This window comes from Eurypyga helias, unplaced genomic scaffold (assembly GCF_000690775.1).
Source record: "Eurypyga helias isolate BGI_N326 unplaced genomic scaffold, ASM69077v1 scaffold3321, whole genome shotgun sequence".
In the NCBI taxonomy this organism is placed as follows: domain Eukaryota; kingdom Metazoa; phylum Chordata; class Aves; order Eurypygiformes; family Eurypygidae; genus Eurypyga; species Eurypyga helias.
In genome coordinates this window covers 72,627-85,292 of record NW_010228766.1, presented here as the reverse complement: position 1 = coordinate 85,292, position 12,666 = coordinate 72,627, and positions in this window count along the sequence as shown.

Below are 12,666 nucleotides of genomic sequence, written 5' to 3'. Positions count from 1 at the left end.
TTGGAACTAGGGAGTCTTTTAAGGTCCCTTCTAATCCAAACCATTCTATGATTCTATGAATTAATTTATGGAAAACTAGGTAGGAGAGAAGGATTTTTAAAATGAGAAAAATCTGGGGACTTCTTTATAAATCCACAGTACAAAGGGTAAAATTTCAGTTTAAGGAAGTGTTGAAATTTCAAAATCTTTTGAGAATAGAAGGAAACTTGAAGACTTCTCTTTAAAGACATTTCTCTCTCCTCTCCCGTAAGCATTTTCAGTCCATTCAAAATGCTTCTCCAGTTCTGGGGAGTGTGACATGTTTAAAATGTGCAAATAGTCATTTCAAATAGAGAAGTATTCCATTCTAAACATCTGAATTGCATTGTCCGGTAAGGAACCAAAAGTGGGTTTTTTCCTCCCAATTCATATTCTGGTGAAATTGACTATGTTGGGGTTTTTTAATGTGTCAGCATATGAGTCCAAGAGAACTGCTCTGATCCACTATTAACTTATGCTTTGTATTTCAAATCAGTGTAGGACGGGGAAGTCTAGCTTGCAGAAGGGTTCCGCCTGTTCTCATGCAATGCCACACGGTGGAGTATTGCTTTTTCGGTCGGACTTTTTCTCGGCATCTGTCATCTGTAGAACTTAAAACTGAACGGGTAGTTGATGAGAGGAAGTTTATGGTAAGTATTTTAGCTTCAGAGCATTATTCTCTATTAGTGTTGTGCTACTGGAGCAATTACAAAGTCCCCTGTCAAAACCACAAAAGGTTCTGTATGACAAAGGACGCTTCTGCACTTTGTTGTACTTTGATTGCTACTGTTCCACCCTTGGACTGCATTCATAGTGCCTCTTTGACATTAATGAAGTCACCACCCTTGGACTGCATTCATAGTGCCTCTTTGACATTAATGAAGTCAGTGAGAGCCTGCAGACTTACTTCATTCCTTAGTGACTTAGCAGGGTACTTCTGTATTACAGTTGGCTGTAAAGAAAACTTATTTATTCAGGTGGAAAATGAACTAATATGTAAAGCTTCAATTTTTTAATCTAAATGATATTTTAGCAGGATGAAGTATAATACAGCCACAACAGAGAGGTCTATTGAGCTAATTGAAATAAGAGTGGAAGAGGCAGACAGAATTTGTATGCTCTGTATTTCAGCCTCAAAACCTTTGTATCTGCCTTAGTTGCTGTGACCATGTTAGTTCAGTGTATTTTCTAGTTTTCATAGGTCTCAAGGTGCAGTTAATACAGGTATTCATCCAGTTTTTCACTGTTCATATTTCAGATTCATTCCTTCATTTGGTTGTACAGGAAAGGAGGTTTAGGTGACCATACTGTGAATACAAGCTCATGCAAATGCAGTGATCTGTAGGTAGGCATTTCTTGGTCCTTCCTCAGTAGATTTTTAGTTATTTGCCAGCTTACAGACTTCTGTCTACTTAACTGAAATGCTGAATTTCTCCAAGTTAAATGGAAAGTCATTGGGCAGAGGAGACAATCTGTTAGTTCCCCCATTTGAAGCAAAAATGACCCGAGTTCAACTGCGGTGAGCCCTAACTCCCCTGCGGACTCCATGGCAGTGGGGAAAGCTTCAGGCGGAATTTTGTACCTTATTAGGCAAGAGAGGATGGAAAGGGAGGCATCCTTAGCTCTGGTGCTGAGGAAACAAGTTGGTTTTGTCTTTACTGCACTCAAGTTTTTTTACAATATGTAATTACTTCGTGTTTATTCACACCTCTGTTTTTTCTGGGTTTGCTCTATGCTGATCTTCTCCTTTGCTGACACAGGATGAAGAGGCTGAAAAGTCCATAATAGTTCTCAGTTCATCAAGGCATTTTAGTTTTCCCATAAGGTCACTGTCAATCAGCAGAAGCTCAGTATTGGTCACGTCAAGTCTCAATGGCTGATATAAGACCTGGAATGAAGATTTGAAAGACTGAATTGGAGGTGGGGGAATTTCTCTGTGTACTGCCAACCTGAATAGGCTGCTGTGCTGTGACAATGTCACCTGTGAGCACATTCGAATTACATTAATGTAAAATGGGTGATGGGAGATTACACGTTATCCCTGTGCACCATACCAGTCATAAGGTTAAACACAGAAACTGTCTTGCAGTTGAGACCGTAACTCTCAACTGCACTGAACGATATGTGCTCAGTTATGCTTTTTCTTGTTCTGTGTCTTAAGTCCATCTCTGTACAGCTTCACTGGGAGGCTTAAAAGGTGTCTTAATCCTGCTTAGTGTGTTGAGTGATGTTCCCACTATACTTGAACAGAAATCCAGGTGTTCTACATGTAAGCAGTGTAACCGTTAGAATCTTGCACAAAAGGTGGATGACAAAATCTTTATCTCTAGTAATGAATTACATTTTGAGAGCAAATTGAGTCCTGCTTATACAATGGCTGTGGGGTCTCTGGGGAGGTGGGGTTCAGATTTGGCTGTGAGGTCTCAAAACCAAAACCATCAATAAGACTGTTGTTTGTGTGGATACTGGGGATAGAAAATGCAACTGCTTGTGGTATGTCTGTGCTCTGGAGTGGGTGTGTATCGCTATGCCTGTCTCAGATTGCTTCAGACTTAGTCAGGAAAAATATTTACTTAGTTTGGGAATTGCATGATTTTTAAGGTTAACTAGGGAGTAGAATTAAGGGGATTCTCTAAAATCTCAAATGTAAAAAGACTAATTCATAACTTCAGAAGCAGCATTGAATAAATCTCCTATGAAAGACAGCTAAAGGGAAATAATGTAACTGTGCACTAAACTGTGAAAGATGTTTACACTGCTTTCTAGTGGGATGGGATACTAAAATTAATGTAGGACTGTATTAAGAAAAACAGTGTATGTGGGACCAGTGTTCGTGCAACTCTGCTTATTAAAACTCTAGAAAACACAAGCTTCTCTGACAGATACCATTTGTGCCTGAAGACTTTCATTCTGTTGGTGTCACCAAGTGCCTTGCCTCACTGAGATATTTAATCTGCTTTTGTTCTTGAAATGCCACTGATATATTTTGAAAAAAAAAACCTTTTTAAAATGTCTTTCTGTAAATAGTCTTCAGTGCTAGCAAATTGGCATTGTTTATTTATTTACAGGTACAAAATTTAATCCAAAACACTTCTTTTTCCCTTTGTCTGAGTTGGCAGATTTTGGAAAAGCTTTGCACACAAATTAAGAGGAGAGCAGAAGTCTCACTAATTCAATATAAAATTAATAGAGTGTTTGTGAGATCAGTACTAAAATATTGTTTAAGTTACAAATAATGAAAATTCTTCATTTTGCCAGTGCAATTTATGTAGTATGTTTCATAATACTGTGCAGCAACACAGTACTGTTGCAACATGGGGAACAGCAGAACTTCTGCTGAGTGCCTGAAGCTAAGAGAGTTAGGAGGGCATGGCTTGGAGGTTACAGGAGAGTAAAACTTTGATCTCAGTCTGCTCTTTATGACGTAACATATCAATCTTATCAGTTTCAGAAGAAAAAGAAATGGTGTCATCTTAACACTTTATGCTAATGTGGACTGAACGTCCTACAGTATTATTTTGGCACTGTGCTACTACTGTGTCAGCTGTCTCCAGGGGCCCTGGTCAAAAGCAGAGGAAAGTCTCCTGCTGTGCCAATACTGTAAAATAAATAACATTCTCAGAAGATTCATACAGAGCTGGAGCACAGAGTGTTACTAGTTGTCATAAAACAGACAGAAAAAGGATTTCATTCTGAAATGCAAGACTTAGGAAATGACTGATCCCAGAGAAGGATAAGTTTGTTGATCTGGAATCATCATTTAAAAAAGAAATGATGAATAAGTGTCCAACAGTTTGGACGTTATGAAGGGATACGTGTGCAATATGCAGATCTATAGCTGAACTTCTTCCAAGAAATTTAACTTTGTTTGGTATGGAAATCTCATGATTCTGAATTATGTTTTGAACTTACACTTTTCAGTATTGGTTTGGCTTAGGCTGGATAGTAAATCAATGCTATCTGGAGAGTCCCCACCTTGTATTGATACTATCGTTTAGAGCTAAAACTGGTAAGAGAAATAGTGCATTAATTACTAAAAAAAAAAAAAAAAAGGCAAACCCCAAATGTACATGTTGTAGGCTGAAAACTAAACTCCTGTTTAATTTCCTTGTGAGTTAAGTTTTGCTACCCATTTCCAAACTAATGAGAGTAATGAGACGCATGTCTCTCTTCATCCCTCTCCACCACCCCTCGTAAATCAGAGTGCAATCAGCAATTCCGAACTGCTTACTGTGTGCCTACAGATATTCTAAGTGTTGCTTAACAAGATGTCAAACAGCTAGTCATAGTCACACACACTGTGGGTAATTTATGGCTATGCCAGGGGCTCTGCCACGTGCTCCACCAGCTGGATCCTGCTCTGGAGCATCAGGGGACTGTTGGGATGTGCTGCTGCCCCATCCACACTGAACCCCAACTTTTCTCTCCATGGACTTGAGGTTTACATGAAAGCCCCATCTCAATTCAAAGCATGATTGTAGCTGGGAAAATGTACACTACCTAAGAACTGAGTATATTCCTGATTAATTACTATTCTGTAATAATTAAAAAAAAAAAAAAAAACAAGAAAGAAAAACAGGACTGTCATGAATGGGAGGAGAGCTCACCCTTTGATGTCCTTCTTATCACCCTAAACATGTATATCTCAGTAACATAAATGATATTTCATCATGTTCCAGTTATTAGCAGCTATTCCTGAGACAGGAGTAGACTGTTGGGTAAGGAAAAAGCTGATTTTTAAGAATTTTGAGAATTTTAAGGAAGGTTCTTACCTAGAACAGGCCAAGGGCAGGCTTTCAGGGCAAGCCAGAGGTAACACACATACAAGCATCTTGGGTGCAGGGACATCACACCTTGGACCCTGCCTCACCTTTGTGAGTTTCACACAGGTTTTGGTCAGCGAGAGTGCAAGGAGAATTTGACAGGGGTAACGTTATACTTTTTTTCTACTCCTAATCCTTCCAGACCGTTTAGAGCACACTATGTTATAATTGATTTATTGTATTAGTATAATGGATTTCTTCTAGAACTGTTTCTTAGCTTTCTATTTATTGGTTTGTCTGTGCTTCAGGCGTTAGCACTGTCCCCAACTCTCATTTTTAGTCCTAGGTGCTCTTTCTGTCACTCTGTTGCTGTCAATGTGACCTTAACAAACTAATCCTATTCCTTGCAGTCTTCAAAGAATCACAGATTTCCTTTACTTTTCTAATCACAAATGCCTGGTTTCTGCAGCTGAGGAAGTTAAATGGGAATCCCCATCTGTATTTAATGTGCACTTGGCACAATGCCTCTGTTATTTCTTTAAAATTATTTCTCCCTTTTAAAAGCCAAGGTTGAAAATCTAGCCTTGATCAAGTCAACAGGATTTTTGCCGTAGAGTAGTGGGGCTACTGAAATCAATCCCAGAATCCCAGCAGGTACATTTTTACTGATTTATTTTTATCAGCTTGCCTCTTCTTGATTATTTCATTACTTTCTCCTTAACAGTACTGAATGTTGATCTTAGAAAATAGTCTTAAAATATTCAGTCAGTTACCAGAGGCAGAAATAAAGCTCATGGAATCCAGCTTATTTTAATTTCTTCTTGTTAGGCATAAAGAGTTTTTTATTTTTCTGCTTCACTGAGAAAATGTCTCTTCAAAATCATCCAATTTTTTCCTCTAAGTACCAACTTTTTGGTAGGAGAAGCTTTCCAATTTTCTCTGTTTACAGTGTAAATCTACCGATCTCTTCCTATGCATGCTTTTCTCTTCCTTTTGTAATTAACAAATGTATTTACAGAAGAAAACTGTTTTTTACATTCTCCAGTCCTTTTAGCATCGTACATGAATAAAAATGGTGCTGAGATAAAAATAACCTAAAGAGCAAATTTTGAGGTCAAAACCAAGATTCTATACCTGAGGATCCAGCAAACAGGGAAAACCAGATATGATCTTCATTAGAAAGTACCAAGATTAAACTGCTTTGTAACAGGGAGTGTAATTCTCATTGTGGGCAGATGTGGGCAGTAAAAGGTCAGTCTGTTCTGGTTCCCTATTTGAAGACGTTGGCTGGGTAGCAGAATTAAATCAACTATTTTCTTTCTCTTGAGTCGTAGAAAACATCTCCGTTCTCCTTCAGGAACCTTTAATAAGCAGCATCATGCCATTAAAACCTCAGGACAAGAAAGTCTCCGCAGTCCCTGTTCTGGTGTAACATGATGTCCTTTATTCCTACATAGTAACAGATGATATATTACTTTTATTTTGCTGAAGTGCTTATTCTTGGAGAAAGTTGGATGTTGGTAAAGGGATTTTTCTTCCCAAAAAATCATGCAATTTTATTTAAATTATTTCAAGTATACATCAGGCAAAAGTTTTTCCTACCTGTGTCACCAAGTGGTATTGTTTGACAGACATTTCTGATGCTCGGCTTTCTCTCAGAATAACTTTCTGATTATTCACATGTACTGAGTGCAAAGGAAGCTACGGTTTAATCTCTGGCTGACTTCTCAACATCATGTCTCGTACAGCTTTCCCATCCCCAGGGATCTGTCCTGAACCAGAATATCATCGCTGTCATTAAACCAGAGATTCCTCCCCCCACTGGCCCCTGTTTTGGTCTTGACTTTTCATTCATGTTTAAGTTGGCTGTTATTTTGACCCTCCAGGATCAAGCCAGTTGTTTGTGCATCATGCAGTGACACCCACTGAGCTCTGCATCTTCATTTAACACTGGCTGCTATGAGGGAGGGACTACGCAGTGGAAATAATCCATATTTGATGTCAGCACAGTTCAGATACAGAGCAGGTGCCAGAAGTGGTGGCTGTGAACCTGAGAGCCAATAGCACGCTCCTGCAAGGCTCCTGGCTTTGTCTCGAAGGCAGCTTGAGCATCTTGGCAAGCTTGCTGAGAAACCTGCCAGTCCTGCTGTGAGGTGAGCAAGTACATCAAAGTGAAGACACCAATTCTGTTTTTTAAAAAAGTGAGGCAAATGCTCAAGAGCTCAGTGGCATGAATTACCTCAGAGGAGCATGTGATAAGAAAAGAAAAACAGATGAATGCAAAGAGCTCAGTCAAGAAAAAAACCTGACACTAAACTCTTTCACCTTCAATATTTTTTCCTGAAACAGCCCGATTAGTTATATCTTTCTTGTATCAACTTTCTCTACAAATTTCATTTCCTTCTACATATTTTGATGTTTGTTCCTTATTTTCTGTCACATTTTTCTTTCTTATTTTTCTTCTCATTTTCTCTTTCTTGGGATCTGGAGAAAGTAACTTGTGAATACCTACAAGGTCCTAGGCATGATTTACATTAGTACTGAGTTAAATTAAGGAGGAAGCTTGATAACACGTGTGGGATGCTAGCTATGGTAGCAGAGAAGGGATCCTATAGTGTACTGGCCTCTCTTGTATACCAATCTCTGTTTTGCTATACATGTCATTTAGGAGGCCACCACAGCATAAGAAGTTCTTTTTAGTGTGACATTTTGTGTGTCTTTTAAACAAAAGGGCTTCTGGGAACAAAATGTAGGGGAGTAAGGAGAAAAAGGATTTCATTGCAGACATCCTTACTTGTAACATTCCGTTCCATGTTCCTAAAGAATATGTAAATAACAAAACCTGCAAGCTTTCTTTATGTGAAAAATAATCCTAAACTTAATGTAGAAACACTGTGAGCTTTGATCAATTCTTGACTTTTCTCCGCTGCAGATATTTGGTACCCATATGCTGGTAAAACACTAGTGTATTTTAACCTATATATCCAGGCTGCCTCTTGTACCTGCCCAGCTTTTGTAATTGAATTTGACCCAGAAAACCAGCATCTATTTGTCACCGAGTTCTCTAAAATGTAATGGAAACAGTGGAATTCCCAAGTGATTATAATTGAAGCATTTTACTAAATGTCAGTGGAGTCTCCCATAAAACCAAGAATTTGATGTGTCTTTCCATACTTGCAGGCTTCAGCTATTTGGTGTGTAATAAACAACCCTAAATCTCATGTCAATGATTGTTTGGCTTCAGCAATGATGAAATATGGAAAACAAAATGAAGGAACATAAACCTTGTCTGAGATTTATTTGGAGACCATGTGTGAAACATACCTGGCTTTTCATACTTATCTCAGCACCTGACAGAAGTGACACATTCAGTCTTAGCTATGTCTAGTTTATCTTGTCAGGGTCTGAAACAGACAAGGGAAACCTTTCAATGTTGTACTTCATAAAATTGTAACCAGACTGATAAATCTGTTTATTTTTCCTTTCAATGTGTCCTGGTTTCCATAACAGAGACAGCTTGCATGTATGCTGAGGAATGGTCACTCTTCCATCACAGAAATTAGGGACACTTTGCCAAGAAACTTGTTTTGTGAATTCCTCAGGGTTTACTTTTTGGGTTTTTGTTTAGTTGTTGTTTTGTTTTCTTTTCTTTTTTTGGGGTGCGTGTGTTTGGTTTGCTTTGCTTTTGGGTTTTTCTCTTCCAGCACCTGAAAACTTGCAACAGGCCTGGATTGAAAGCTGCCTTGGCAATTCTACTAAGGCACTTACTTTGATAGCTAAAAATGACCTTGGAGCATGATTAATATTGTGTGGGGGTTGATGACATAAATCTGTTAAAGTGTGCCTGATGTACAGCTTCACATGCAAGAATGTTATAGCCATATTCATGTACTAACATCATGACACTGAACAGACTGTAGCAGATATAAATATACAAAAAAAAGCTCCCCAACCCTAAGGGCTTTGATTAGTTTTATTAATTTGTTACCAACAAAATGCTTCTGGTAAGACAATATGAACAATGAAAAATAACAATCAGCAGTATGAAGGTACATTGGGACGTATTCTCTAACTTACACAATTGTAGTGGTTGTTACTGAGAATGTGGTACTTTCCCCAGGAATGAAAGCATACATTCGCACTTGTACTGTTTGTAATGCAAAACAATAACAAGATACAGTTAAAAAGGGAATAAAAGCCCAATTCAGCAACCCAAGAAGTATGCCTGTCCTTTGTCTTAAATGTATCTGTGCAAACCTGTCACTTACTAGTCATTTTGGATGTACGTAGTTAAAAGACATAAGTTAATTCCTCCCTAACCTAAAAAAAAATCCAAAGGAGGGAGAAGGAAAGATGTACTTTGTACTAGACTGGTAAGAAATTAACTGAGGTTCCTATCCCTACCCAGAGAAAATGCATGTGTTACTATTTTGCCTTTGTGACTATGGGAAATTAGTTAAATAATTAGATTTGCAGAGTTGCAACTGGGGACAGTTTTTAGCTAAGAGTTCTCAACAGTAGCTTGCACTGTGCTTAATCGTGGGAAATTACCTTGATGATCTTTTTGCTGTATATTGGCAATGAGTCTGTATCAAACACTCTTTTATCCCAGTGTGATTTCCTTTGCCTTCAGAAAAATTTTGGATAGGCTGACAAGAGGGAGATGAGTATCCTAGAAGTACTTTAAAATACAGTGTTCTGTGCCAGGTCATCTTTTCCGTTTCATAGATCAGCCAGCACACTTCCATTTACAGCCTCATCCCTTTCACCATCTCCCATGTCCGCCAACATTACCAGGCTTTATGGCTGCACAAAACTGGAGAAGCCTCCAAATGCAATTTTAACAATAAAATAAAATAAACACTCTCAGCACAAATAGACTATTTTCGTTTCCATGTCTGACGGTTTGGCACCTTTCACAGCACTAAATTAACTTAAAGCATTCATCACTACACATGCTTTGAGAGAAGCAAAACAAGTACTAAGTAGGATTTGAGACTTGGTAAACTTTCTGTTTAAGATGAAACAATCATTTAAACTGACAAGAAAGGGCTGTGAAAACAACTCAGAAAAATAACTTATTTCTATTTAAGACTTGACGACTATTAAGAGAACAAGAAACGGTACTAAAACGGGTGTTGTGCACTTCTGTAAAAATAATAAAAAAATGACAGGACTGATTTACGTGGAATGTTGTAAAATCATTCTGCATCCCAGCCTTTCCCAAACCAGAGCTTTGTATGCCAAGTTTCAGCTTGAGATGTTTTTTAAGAAAATCGTTCCTTAAAGTATGAGAATTATATAATGAAGTAGTCATATCTTAATCCTAAGTGTAGTTTCATGTGTCATTTTTTTAATAGAACAAAGTATAACACAAAAAACATTCGACCGCAGAAAGAATGTACACATTCTATTAAAATTGCAGTGTGTGCAGAAACTTAAAGAACCTTAATAAGGTAAAAGCTTTAAATCATGCTACTGTATCTATATCCCAGGAGATGGTTTCCTACAATACAAAACTAACAGTAACATTTTTGCTAATGCTTACTAGCCTGGCAAAAAGCTTCATATGGTTTTATGGGAGGACAAGGTAAAAAGTCATTTGTTGTATGTTTTTGTGAGAAGTAATAGTTCATAAATTAAAACAAAACAGCAATTCCTCTTAAAAGCTGAATTTGCATGGCTCGTGACAACCCACACACATTTTGGCCCTGTTTAAGATTATTCCGTGTGATTCATGCTAGGGGGAGATGCTCCAATATTTTTGTTTTTTAATTCATCCGTATCAATTTTTTGACACCTTGTTGGCTTTCCATGACCTGAGAGTCTATGCTCAGTTATATCTTGCTGAACCTGCATAATGTTTTTTTCCCTGTGGTATAGATAACATGACTTTTCTGATTATAAAATACCAGAAAAACTCTCCAAAACAAAAGACATTTGTGTTCTAACAGAGAAGGATTTCTAACGTGGAAACTTCTAATAAGACCATGTATTTATCACAGAAGTTAGTGTTACTGAAGTTTGAAAGCAATTGGTCATATTTATGAAAACAGAGAGCTCTGTTGCTAGGATTTTATTTTTTGCTATCTACTTGATCTCTATGCTTATATTAGAAAATAAAATGAAGGTGGCTAACAATAAGTTTCTTTAACCTAAAATTCTTCAGGGGTACATTATAAGGAGCAGTGGATTTGGATCTTACTCTAACCTCTGGAACATGACAAACACACTTGGAACAGAGAGCTAAAAATCTGCTTCAAAATGTCTGTTCTGATTTTCCAAGTTCAGATATGAAAAAAGCAGGCAAGCAGGATGAACAGTGAAAGATGTAGCTGACTAAAATGTTTCTCTAGTATTAGTAATTTAAAGTGTTATCAACAGTTCCAGCAAATTGGCCTTCTCTTCAACAATATAAATGTCTTTCATACTATCAGTTGCACAGAAATATGTGGATTGGCCCTGTTTTTTTTGCCATGACCTTTGCTTTTGACATCTCTGAATCCTTGCTTGCCTTTCCTATTATTCATGGTTTAGCCAACATAAAATATCCAGATATGTGGATGATTTAGTTCATCCATATCAGAATATAAAAACTGATTCAAGAGCCGGATCAAAAACCATCTCAGATTTTTTCCCAAAGTGTGTCCAAAGACAGATCACTGCTGTGTCAGCCTCACTCATTTAAAGCACCAGATTCACACAGTAGCTTTAATTCCATCTTGGAGTAATGTTGAAGAGAGGATTTAAGTGGGGTTATATTCTGTTTTATCTGATGCTTCTGTCCAACCTTGCTGTAATCTGCTTCTTCCCTAATCACTGCAAAAGAGATAATTTATTATAATTAGGGGGTGGGGGGAGAGAAATAAAAATAAACAGTGACATCTGTTCCTAAGTTTTCCTTTTCTCTAAATTTCTCTATTACCTCACTTTCCTGTGTGTTTCTCAGCCTAAAAGAAATACAAGACTCTTTTTCTCTCTTTCTATATAATTTTATATTTTTGGAACCAAGAAACAGAAATATGTTGGCACTGTACTGTCAAGAAAAAAAAGTAGTAAGACTGTGTGGTGCCACATGAGATAGACTCATTTTTTTACTACCTCACAGCAACCATCACTAGGCTAACACTGCCACTTCTCATTTGTTTATAGTGTCTACCTAAAGTTCTGTGCAATCTCAATTGTGTGTCCCTGCTTTCAGTATCGCCTCTCTTCAGGCTTCCTGAGAGATAAGTATTCAATTTATCTTGCCAAAATTGTGCCAAATCGAGTGCTCTCAGATACTTGGCAAGGTCAATGTGATTATCCATATCCAAATAGGATACATAGCTCAAAAAAAAAAAAAAAACCAACCAACCATAGTTGCTCTTTAAAACCACGCTTACTTCAAGTCAGGGTTTTGATTTTGATCCTCTTACTTTCTGTTGTGTTTCCCCATGGTGTTATATTTAGTGATGCCATCTGCAAACTGAAGATCCTCTGCCTTTGCATTCTTTGGCATTAGCTGTCAGGAGGACTGCCTGCTCACAAAACCTGTACTTTGTAGAAATATTTGGGTCTCCCACCTATCAGTACACTTTGTCGTGCCACTATGATCTGGGCCACTCTTGAGCTAGAGTGTGACCCCATCAAAAAGTGTCTTTTGTCCACTGAAGATGAGTAAGAGAAAGCAATAGCTGGTAGGAGCTAAACAACAAACCCCATCCTTCAGCTGAGGGTGGACTCTGCTCCCAGTAGGAGGCAGAACTAGTACCAATATAGCATAAATTAACCCTAAAGGACTATTCTATAGGCTTGCCAAATATGTTAACCAGCCCATTATAAATCAAAAAGAGTGAAAGAACCCATGCCAGAGCAGGACTTCTGAATGCATTCACACAAGGCA